General features: G+C 37.6%; 1 protein-coding gene and 1 pseudogene across 2 annotated transcripts in view; both read left to right on the top strand.

Moving 5' to 3' along the window:
* CARD6 (caspase recruitment domain family member 6) overlaps positions 1 to 7,960 on the top strand; it is a 29,592-nt gene extending 21,632 nt beyond the window's left edge. The window contains exon 3 of the transcript XR_014261508.1: positions 3,532 to 7,960. The gene's annotated coding sequence lies outside the window, so the exon portion shown is untranslated. The remainder of the gene's footprint in view (positions 1 to 3,531) is intronic.
* Positions 7,961 to 8,050: 90 nt separating this feature from the next.
* On the top strand, positions 8,051 to 8,634 carry LOC309656775 (large ribosomal subunit protein eL21 pseudogene; annotated as a pseudogene). Its single transcript has one exon. The product of its transcript is annotated as a large ribosomal subunit protein eL21 pseudogene (transcript).
* Positions 8,635 to 12,439: the final 3,805 nt, after the last annotated feature.

Below are 12,439 nucleotides of genomic sequence, written 5' to 3'. Positions count from 1 at the left end.
ATCACCTCCTAAGTGGACCACTGCAGTAGCGTTCTACCTGCCCTCTCTGCGTCCGCTGCTGCCGCCCTGCAGCCCAGTCTCTGAATCTCAGCCAGACTGAGGTATATACACATGGTGTATGCACATGGCAATTTAAAAACATATAAACAGAATAGTATCACGAATCCCCTTAATCTTATCATAGCAACTCCAAAAATTATCAATAACTTGTCAATCTTTTTTTAATCTCAACATTTTTCTTTTTAAAAAAAAAGCATTTAAAAGCAAATTTAAGATGCCTATTATTTCAACCATACATATTTCAGTAGATATCTCTAACAGAGGAGGATTTTAAAAATTAAAACCAGAATGCTCATTACATTCTCAGTGCTGCACAGGTTTATATATTTTATCTCATTTAGTCTTTGTAATAGTCTTGAGGGGAGGGTGTTGCTAGATGATTTCACCTACAGGAAAGTGTAGATTTAGAGTGTCCTGGCCCAAAGGGCTGAAATTTGAAGCGGGAGTCCTCAAGTTCCCTGTCTGCTGTGCGTTCCACCCATTATGACTTCTCTTTCCTGTAAGTGTGAGGTCTCCTCTACACATTCCTTAGTGCCTTACATCTAGTGATCTTGCATCATTTTAAGAAAAGAGAAAATAAAAATGGGAAGAATCTATATTTTCAGATTTTCCTGCTTAAATTTTTCTCTAAAATTTAGGGACAACATCATTATACTGCCATCTTCTGGATCTTTTGAATGCTAACACATCAATGACAATATAGATATTTAAAACCACGTCTGTCCAACTCTCTAATCTAGGGCTGACATATTAAACTTTGCATAATTAAAATTATTTCTTTAGTTAATTGGAAAAGTTTTCTTTAAACAACTTAATACATATTAAATATAGAGGCTAAAAAGTAGATGTATTTAGAGGTCAGTTATTTTTGTTTGTAGGGGATGGAGGCAAACGTACATAGTTAAAATTTACAAGTAATTCAACCTCCACCATTTGGCCATTAATTTTAACCTCTTCCAATGACAGTTTTTAAAATTAATGTTAATAGAGGTGTTGGCTAGAAAAGCATTTCCACTGCTGGTGAGAGTATAAATTATCACCGTCCTTTAGGAAGGCAATTTGATTGCTTATTTAAAAAGTAAAAATAAACTATGTGTAACTTTTGACCCAGTAAACTTACTTTAGGAACTCATCCTACATATATTCTTGTTAATGTATGCAAAGAGTATATATCTTTGAATAAGATGTATAATCTCACCTTGTTTATAAAGGGCTAGAAAAACCCAGCATGCTTCAGTAAACGATGTTACTACATCTATGCAATGTGGTTCTATGAAGGTGCTTAAAAATAATGGTGTAGTTCTAAGTGCACTGGTAATAATAACTAATAATGACTGATATTCTAAGAGGTTTGTTTAAAATATTTTGGCCTAGAACTGGAAGATGCTATGCAAATTAAATACTCTTTCATATTTTTTACTAACAGATATTTATGTAGCAAAAAACTACATTTGGATTTCTGCCTCTAAAAGAGTGATAAACTCAGCTTTTAAAAAATGGAACATGAGGCAATAAAGTCCTCAATCTTAGCTTCATAATCAATGGTACAATAAATAAGATAAAGATAATTTGAGTGTAAGTTATATTTTGTGGTTTCTACTCAAGAAAAGTTTAAACTAACGGGGAGAAAAACTTAGTACTCCGTGAAATCCATGCCATGAAGCCAAATTTACAGTGCAATGTCTTTTTACTTACCTTTATTATTTAATAATAAAAGATTGACTAGGCACAGTAATCATGACTGGTATTTGTCAAGCCTTTTCTATGTGCTAAGTCCTATCCTAAGTGCTTAGCATGTGAGAAGTCAGTTCATCTTCTCCATGACTTTGGAAAGACAGTATATAGACAATATTTCTATTTAATGAAATTGAGAGTGAGGAAGGTTAAGTGAGGAAAGTTAAGCACATGGTCAAATCAGGAAATGAGTCCAAATATTCTGAATTCGGATGCAGTGCTTTTTTTTTTTTTAATTACACCCAAATGCGTCAAAAGGGAAAAACATATAGGTGTAAATGCCTATATTAGAATGCTTGGTAATATATATGAAGTGCCAAGTACACTGCCTGGCATATTATATTGATAAATACTCAAAAAAGGTTGACTATAACTCTTGTTATTTTTAGTATGTTGAGAGGACAATAAGGGTAGGTCTTTGACCAAGTGACACAGGCAAGCATCCTTCCCACTCAACACTTCCATTGAAAATTCTCAATTGCATTGTAATGTCTTCACACTCATATGAAGCATAAGCCCCACGAGGGCAGGAGTTTTCTCTGTTCTGTTCACTGTTATCTCCTGAGGCCTGTAAGACAGCTCATATTAACTTCTCAGCAAACATTTGACACCTAGATTGAGAGACCAGAAGATTTTCTTGCTCCTTTTTTCTTCTTTTTGACTGTGCCATGTTAGCTTACTATTGTTTTGCTCTTCTGTATAATTTGTATACTTCAGAGTAGTGCTCCCCAAGTTTTAGGGGTTATGAAACTTCCTGGGATCTTGCTAAACATGTAGATACCCCCAAAAAAGTAGATCCTCAGAAAGCTCCATTATGTATTTTTATACCCTCATGCTCCATTATGTATTTTTATACCCTTCACCCAAAATTTTGGTTTGGACGTCAAAACTGATGATGCATACACATATCAAGAGAGTATCAGAATACATAATGAAGCTTTCTGGGGGAAAAAGACCTGGGCAAGCTTTCCAGCTGGTCCAAAAATGGCTTGAGAGAGCAGGGAAAGAGGCTTGGGGTTTTGTTGTGTTTAGGGGGAGGGGCTGGAATAGGTCTCTTCCAGGAAGTTGCACACACCACCTTTGCTAATATCACTTTGGCCAGAAGTTAGCAATATGGCCTCACCTAACTACAAGGGAGATTATAACATGTAGTCTTTATTTCAAGTCATAGTGTGTCCAGTTCAACATCAGAGTTCCATTGCTATATAACAAGGGGAGAATGAACATAAAGGGACCAGAAACAGTCTCTGATCCAGTTATGAAATAGACATTTTTAAAAAAAATCAATTTATTTATTTATTTTTGGCTGCGTTGGGTCTTCGTTGCTGTGCGCGGGCTTTCTCTAGTTGTGGTGAGCGGGGGCTACTCTTCCTTGCGGTGCGCGGGCTTCGCATTGTCGTGGGTTCTCTTGTTGCAGAGCACAGGCTCTAGGCGCGAGGGCTTCAGTACTTGTGGCTTGCGGGCTCTAGAGCGCAGGCTCAGTAGTTGTGGCGCACGGGCTTAGTTGCTCCGCGGCATGTGGGATCCTCCCGTGCCAGGGCTCAAACCCGTGTCCCCTGCATTGGCAGGTGGACTCTTAACCACTGTGCCACCAGGGAAGCCCCGAAATGGACATTAGGTGGAGTAACATCAATTATTTCAAGTCATCTGTGTATGGTTTACTACTCATAATTTCTAGTTAGTGTTCCAAAGGTTGCTATTTTTGTAACTTACTCTGGGTTTTATTATGTTCCATAGCAATGCTTGGTGAGCTGAGGAGATAAAACTTAATGGAAAAGAGTATTTATTTATTTCTGGCAATGTGCCAGGCACCTGATTGTTTACTTTCACATATATTTTCTCATTTGGAAGAGCCAAGAGAGAAATAAGAAAGAGTTCTCTCATCCAAGGTCAACTATAGGCAAAATGGTAAGTAAAGTAATGTTTCTTTTCTTTTTTCTTTTTCTCCTTTTGCATTTAATAATATTTTATTTATTTATTGAAGTATAGTTAATTTATAATATTGTGTTAGTTTCAGGTATACAGCAAAGTGATTCATATATATATATATATATATATATATATATATTCAGATTATTTTCCATTATAGGTTATTATAAGATATTGAATATAGTTTCCTGTGTTATACAGTAAATCCTTGTAGCTTATCTGTTATATGTACAGTAGTTTGTATCTGTTAATACCATACTCCTAATTCATCCCTCTTTCCTTTTCCCTTTTGGTAACCATAAGTTTGTTTCCTATGTCTGTGAGTCTGTTTTTGTTTTGTATATAGATTCATATGTACTATTTTTTAGATTCCACATATAAGTGACATCATGTAATGTTTGTCTTTCTCTGTCTGACTTCACTTAGTATGATAGTCTCTAAGTCCAGCCATGTTGCTGCCTATGGAAATACTTCATTTTTTTATGGTTGAGTAATATTCCATGGTATATATATATATATATATACCACATCTTCTTTATCCATTCATCTGTTGGCGGACACTTAGGTTGCATGTCTTGGCTATTGTAAATACTGCTGTTATGAACATTGGAGTGAATGTATCTTTTCAAATTAGAGTTTTCATCTTTTCCGGATATATGCCTAGGAGTGGGATTGCTGGATCATAAGGTAACTCTATTTTTAGTTTTTAAAGGAATTTTCCATACTGTTCTTCATAGTGGCTGCACCAATTTTTTCCACATCCTCACCAGCACCTGTTATTTCTTGTCTTTTTGAGAATAGCCATTCTGACCAGTGTGAGGTGATAAGTAAGGTAGCTTTTCTTTCATAACTTGTGCTTTCCTTTTCAATAGATCTTTTCTAAAGTGTGTTCTGTGTATTTATTTTTCTACAACAGAATGTCCAATGTAGAGCATAACTGAAAATATTCAATTGTGCAAAATGGTACGTAGGACTTAAGTTCAAATGGAAAACGTAATTTGTCAAGATAAATACTTGAAAGTAATTTGAGGTCTTACAGAGTAGTATTTCAATTAGATGATCTTTAAATCCAATTGGCTGAGCTGCCTTATCTCTAGACCCCAAATTACAGTTATTCTTTCCCTGCCCAAACTGAAATAGTCATTATGTGGAAGCATCAGAGCCAGTGGTTGGGTGTGATCATAATTGATTCTTGTTTCTAGAGCTTTCCCTAGCAACCTGCAAATATAACCTGCCTTGGATAAAAAGACACCAGAAATTTCTCAAAGGCCAGTGGTTCATATGGTAAGTATGATGAGTACTCTACATGATTCCCTTGGTTTCCATTTCTAGTTAGACAGCATCTAGATGGCTTTCTTCAATTTATCGTATAGGACAAACACAGGGACTCCATGCAGCCCCTAAGAATTTTGAATAAAGCGCCTAGAAAAAGGCTTATGTGCCTGCATTTTTTTAAAAAAGAATTTATTATTTATTTACTTATTTATTGGCTGCGTTGGGTCTCCGTTGCTGCACGCGGGCTGTCTCTAGTTGCAGCAAGCAGGGGCTACTCTTCGTTGCCGTGCGCGGGCTTCTCTTGTTGCAGAGCACAGGCTCTAGGCACGTGGCCTTCAGTAGTTGTGGCACGTGGGCTCAGTAGTTGTGGCTCGCGGACTTTAGAGTGCAGGCGCTCAGTAGTTGTGGCGCATGGGCTTAGTTGCTCTGCGGCATGTGGGATCTTCCCGGACCAGGGCTCGAACCCGTGTCCCCTGCAGTGGCAGGCAGATTCTTAACTACTGCACCACCAGGGAAGTCCCCGCCTGCATTTTTGACTTATACAGTGCCTTATGTCAATTATGTCTCAATAAAACTGGAATAAAAAAAGGTTAAAAGTTGGGACTTCCCTGGTGGTTCAGTGGTTAAGAGTCCGTGCTTCCACTGCAGGGGGCACGGGTTCGATCTCTGGACGTAGAACTACTTTGCGCATAGAACTAAGATTCCGCGTGCCACACAGCACGGCCGGAAAAAAAAAAAAGGTTAAAACTTGAAAGGTCATCTGCTTTACAAGGGGTTTATTGACTGCAGCATCACCGCTGCCATCTCCAAGGCTGCAGTGGTCCAATCAAGTGGGCGAAGCTGCAGCATGGGAGCAGAGAGGTTACAGCATAATTATTTGACTTATATACATTATGAAATGATTATCACAAGTTTAGCAAACATCCGTCATCTCCTATAGATACAAAATAAAAGAATAAGAAAAAACCTGTTTTTTTTCTTGTGATGAGAACTCTTAGAATTTACTCTTTTAACGACTTTCATATATGACATACAGCAGTGTTAATTATATTAATCACATTGTACATCACATGCCTCATACTTATTTATCTTATAACTCGAAGTTTGTACCTTTTGACTGCCTTCATTCAGTTTCTCCTCCCCCATCCCCTGACTCTGGTAACCATAAATCTGATCTCTTTTTCTATGAGTTCTTTTGTTTGTTTGTTCTTGAAGTATAATTGACCTATAACACTATGTTAGTTCCTGGTATACAACATAGTGATTCGATATTCTATACATTTCAAAATCATCACCATGATAAGTCTAGTTACCATCTGTCACTATACAAAGACAGTAGATGACCTATTTTCTCACGGCAGCAGAATGGGCTGGAGGAGGATGCAAGGCCAGAGTGGGAGCTTTGAGATCCAGGAATGTTGGTATCACTGGCTCAGCCCTGACACAGACTGAAAGGCTAATATGCTTAATTTCTTTCTTATATCTTTCCCTTACCTTTCTTTTCTCTTTCCCTCTACATAGTCATTATTCTCTTCAAGTAGGACTTTTAAGTTGTCCAGCCTGGGGGAGGATGGTTTGAAGCAAAGAATAAATTGTTAAAGCTGTAATTTCAGGTGTCATGGGAGATAAATATTGGGGTTAAGGGTATCTGGAAAATATGCCTGAAAATTGACATGGGGGAATTTTTTTGTTGTTGAAAGAGAAGTGAAAAAAGAGAGGGCAGATGACAGAGGCTGGGACACATGGAAAAGATTTTGCAATGACCTAATGTTGCCACTAATTCATGAGAAACACTGCTTTAATGTCTTGAATTTATCCTAGAAGAATTAAGCAATAGCTCCTTTCATTACCTGGGAGCTTAAATCGTCAGTGGCATTTTTTTCCCATACATTTTTGAAAGATGCTTTCATATAGAATATAAAATGTTTTAGAAATTCAATTTTATTTGGGCAGCATCATATTTTTTATACTCTTGCTGAAGAAACTTAGGGTAAGTAGAGGGTCAATTTTATCTTTTCTTTTTTAAACCAAAGGGGCATATCACTCAGCAGAGTGCTTAGTTGTTATGAGAGTGAAAAAAAATTCCTCTGGTATAAGGTGTGGGGAACCTATTGGATTTAAAAGGATAGTAAGCTTTCTTTTTGAAATAGGCCTAATCAACATACTTTATTGTACTTTACTGGGGGCATTCATCAATAATGAATCAAACACTAGGCAAAACTTTTCCTGAGAGAGTTAGAAACTCTCTGGCTGGAGTTGAACCCTGGGATCTGGTGTTGTGTCTGTGAATGTTATTCATTCTGCAAAATGCTCTGAGTACCTACCTTGGGCCCAAATGCAGAGAATCATTGGGTCTTGGAAATGTACTTGTTTGGGGAAACACTGAAATATCTCTGCTGGAACAAGGGTCACATAATCACTCCACCATGCAATGCTTAATTGTAAAAGGGAGTGGGGATGTGATCTCACTGAGTGCAGGACTGTTTCTAAGCAGAGTTTTTAAGGATAATGAACGCTGGCTCTGCAGGTTCTAAATGTGAGTGAACAAGATGGAATTTGGTCAACAGTTGGAGGAGTTGGCCTCAGTTAGTAACACGTGGAGTTCACCTGTGGTAACAAAGGGTAAGGCAGAGTATTCGGGCTTAGATGCTGGTAGGTGCATGGATGCACAGTGGGAGTGTGTGGAAGTCCTTTACAATGGATTCCATTTTTTCAATGAAATAAGAAAGCCATTGATTAAGAACAAATGTGAGATAGTAGATCTTGAAAGTATGAGGGGGAAAGTAAGTATGAAATAGTTATCAACAAGTCTTTCAGTGTAAGAATTCTTGGATGTTTTCAGTCTAAGTTATAGGCACCAGCTTTCCCCATTGCACCCCCTACCTATCCCTAGCATCCCAATTATCAATATTAAGTAAAAACCAGTAAAGAAAGGTTCATGACAAGACAAATAAGAGAGGAATGTCATAGGGCATAGACAGGCAAGACAAACACTGGTTAAGCCCAGTATTGATTCTACTAAGCCTTATGGGGCTAAGAGAGAGCTCTGTTCCTGCCACTTAAAATCTTGTTAAGCTTTTTGGCCGGAACCGCCATCTTCCAGTAATTCGCCAAAATGACCAACACAAAGGGAAAGAGGAGGGGCACCCGCTACATGTTCTCTAGGCCTTTTAGAAAACATGGAGTTGTTCCTTTGGCCACATAACGTGCGAATCTAAAAGAAAGATGATATTGTAGATATCAAGGGAATGGGCGCTGTTCAAAAAGGAATGCCCCACAAATGTTACCATGGCAAAACTGGGAGAGTCTACAATGTTACCCAGCATGCTGTTGGCATCATTGTAAACAAACAAGGTAAGGGCAAGATTCTTGCCAAGAAGATTAATGTGCATATCAAGCATATTAAGCACTCTAAGAGCCAAGATAGCTTCCTGAAACGGGTGAAGGAAAATAATCAGAAAAAGAAGGAAGCCAAAGAGAAAGGTACTTGGGTTCAACTGAAGCGCCAGCCTGCTCCACCCAGAGAAGCACACTTCTTGAGAGCCAGTGGAAAGGAGCCTGAACTGTTGGAGCCCATTCCCTATGAATTCATGGCATGATGGGTGTAAAGAAAACAAAAGACCTGGACTGTATAAATGTTTCTCTTAATTGAGTAGAAGTGTGTGACCCCCTTCCCCAAACAAATATTTAAAGCACACACACAAAAAAAAAGAAAAAAAAAGAAAAATCTTGTTAGCATCAACTCACCCATCTTCACATCCATCCCAGTGCCCCAAAAGACACCAGTTTAGTTTCAGGGCTGAAGTTGGGGCAAAGGCTCCTTTCTTGTGTAGAATGCCTGCCTGAGAGTATTCTGAACCAGTGTTCTCTGATAGGCATCCCAGGGATTCTAGAGATCAAAAAAAGACTCAGTATGAGTCCAAAGTTATCTTTCTTTTCTTCAGGACTCTAGTAGAGAAACATGAGGTAGAATTTCTAGCTACTGAGTTAGGAGTATAAAGAAGCAACGTACTAACCAGAGAGAAAATACATTGGTTCAGTGAGGGTATGTGGAAGCTCTCTCTTTTGGTTCAGTTTTCTCAGGGAGGTAGAGAAGAAGGTTATTACCAGAGAGTGAATTTGTGGAGAACGGTTTAGAGAAAGAAGTGTGAAATAGTCAGGATGAACAACTGAATGGACTAGGCAAAGTAGTGTGATTACCATTTAAAGGCCCACTTGAGGTTCATAATCATCACTTTAAAGTAAGACCAATCACAAGGTACAGGAAGAGAACAGGCAGACTGAATTTAATAAGCGTTGCGGTTTTGACATATATATTAGGGATAATTGACAGGGTGGAATGGGGAGAATTGGCAAGGGTAGTTTTGACTGTAAGAATCCAAGATTTCTTACACTGAAAGACTTGTGGATAACTGTTTCATCCTTCTCTCTTTTCATCCATCCAATCATAAGAACATATATTTGTATTTCTTATATTTGCATGAAAGAAATACTGGAAAGACACCCCAAACAAACACAAATGGTTACTTATACAAATGCTTACTAATAGGAGGGTAAGGTGACAGAGATGGAGTCCTCCCAATCCTTCACAAACTTTTCCCAAAAATAGAAGAGGAGGGAACATGTTCCAACTCACTCTAAGAGGCCAGTATTACTCTGACATGAAAACCAGAGAAAGATATAACAAGAAAAGAAAGCTACAGAACAATATCCCTTATTAGTATAGACACAAAGTTCCTCAAGAAAATACTAGTAAACTGAATCTGACAACATATAAAAAGGAGTACATACCATGGCCAAATGAGGGTTTATTCCAGGAATGCAAGGTTGGTTCAACATATGAACATCAGTTAAGGTAATACATCATATTAAAGCAATAAAGGACAGAAAGCCCACAATCATCTCTGTAGATGCAGATGAGATGCACCATTTCATGATATAAATACTTAACAAAATAGGAGTAGAAGGGAACTTCTCCAACATGATAAAGAGAATTTATGAAAAACCCACAACAAACATCACATTTAATGGTAAAGGATTTAAAAAAGTTTTCCTCCTAAGATGGGGATTTTCAACAAGGATGTTGAGACAATTCAATAGGTAAATAAAAGTCTCTAACAAATGGTACTAGGACAACTGTATATCCATAGGCAAAATAATGAAGTTGTACTCCTACCTCAGACCATATACAAAATTAACTCAAAATGAATGAAGACCTAAAAAGAGCTATGAAACTCTTTGATAAAATATAGGGCTAAATGTTCATGACCTTGGATTTGACAGTGGATTCTTAGCTATGACACCAAAAGCAAGGGAAGAACAAAAAAATTAGATAAATTGGACTTCATCTAAACTAAAAACTTTTGTCCATGAAAGGACACTATTAAGAAAGTGAAAAGACGACCTATAGGATGGGAGAAAATATTTGTAAATTATATGCCTGATAAGGGTCTAGTAACTAAAATATGTAAAGAACTCTTACAACTCAATAACAAAAAAACGAGAAACCAAATTAAGAAAATGTGTAAAGGACATTACTCCAAAGAAGAAATACATATGGCCAAAAGGCACATGAAAAGATGATCAATATTATTAGTTATTAGAGATAAAAATCAAAGCCACAATGAGATACCATTTTGTACCCTCTCAGATGGCTGTAATTAAAAAGTTGGATGGTAAGAAGTGTTGCTGAGGATGTGGAGAAATAAAAACTTTCATACATTGTTGGTGGGAATGTAAAATAGTGCAGCTGTTTTTGAAAACAGTTTGGTAGTTCCCCAAAATGTTAAGCAAAGAGTTACCATATGACTCAGTAATTCTGCTCTTAGGTATAGTCTTAAAAGACATGGAGACCTGTGTCCATATAAAAACTTCTATATGAATGTTCATAGCAGCATTACTTATAATAGCCCCAAAATGAAACAACTCAAATGTCCATCAGCTGATGAATGGATGAACAAAATGCAGTACAGCCATAGAATATTATTCATCCATAAAAAGGAATAAAGTACTGATACATGCCACAACATGGGTGAACCTTGAAAACATTGGGCTAAGTGAAGAAGTCAGACACAAAAAGCCACTTGTTGTATGATTCTATTTATATAAAGTGTCTAGAAGAGGCAAATTCACAGAGACAGAAAGTAGATGAGTGGTTTCCAGGACCTAGAAGGCTGTGGAAAATAGGGAGTGACTGCTAAGGGTTACAGGATTTCTGTAGATAGTGGTGATGGCTTCACACTCATGTGAATATTTTTTAAATCACTGAATTATACATTTTAAAAGGGTGAGTTTTATGCTGTGTGAATTATATCCCAATAAGCAAATATACCAGACAGAAGATAGGGAGTAAAAGATATGGAGGGCTTGGCTCTACACTGACAGTAGAACAGAGTGAAGGGGTGTATAACTCAGAAGTATGTTCTACAGAACTTGTTGACTAATTGGGTGTGGGAGGTAGTGAGAAGGAAGAAAAAGTCAAGAATGATTCTGAGGTGCCTCATCACCTGTATTGCACTGATTCATTTATGTATGTGCCCATCCTGTTAAAATACGTCTTTCTCAACCTGCTACCTAAAAACATAGGGTCTATTCTGGGGGAGAAGTAAGTGGCAGTTTTAGACACACTTCAGAGCAAACATTAACAAGTACGTCCATTTTCATGGGTCTGTTTTATACAATGTTGCTCAATTTCCCCTGTGAACTGAGAGGTTACTTCCTGTGTTTGGACAGTGTTGAAAGGCTACTTCCCATTTTGAGGTTTCCCCAGTTTAGTCTTGATGGGAGAAGCCACTAACCTCTACTGACTCTAAGTGCTAAATGTTCTGCCAAGTTCTTCCTGATGTCTTCACAAATGAGGTGCCCTCTTCATTTCACCCTGCATTGGACCACAGGTTTTGAAAGATTTTTTGACAATAAAAGCATTTATTAACATAACTGGTTTCACTGTTTGCCTAACCAAAGTCATAGTAATGCAACTGTCAACTGGCCTTTCCCATTGCGTGAACTGTACCATCACTATCGCAATGCTAGTTGATATAATTTCAGTCTAAAGAAAAGGGTCTTGATACTTTGATAAGCCTGTACATTCTCATTTTAGATCATATAAACTTAGACCAGTAAAATAGCCCTAGGTTCCCCAGTAACTATCTTCACAGACTCATAAGAATCTAATGTCAGATAGTTGGTAATCTCCCTGGTAAATTATTAATCAGGTTCCTTCTGGACTGAATGTTTGTAAGTTGGTTTGATTATTCTCAGGAAGACTGACACCCAAACTGTGTATCACTGGAGGAATATCTTTGGATAAACTGCTGAAAATATTTGCTAAAATTTTTCTTTGGCTCATATTTGCTTATGCATATATTTTAAAAACTCACTTATTGCCCATGGGTGGGGAGGGTGTGGAAGCCTATATGTGTTCAAGATGCTGCAGTGTATA

The sequence above is a fragment of the Balaenoptera physalus genome, assembly GCF_965194825.1.
Source record: "Balaenoptera physalus genome assembly, chromosome: 3".
NCBI classification, from domain to species: Eukaryota; Metazoa; Chordata; class Mammalia; order Artiodactyla; family Balaenopteridae; genus Balaenoptera; species Balaenoptera physalus.
This window is presented reverse-complemented; position numbering and strand designations above follow the sequence as displayed.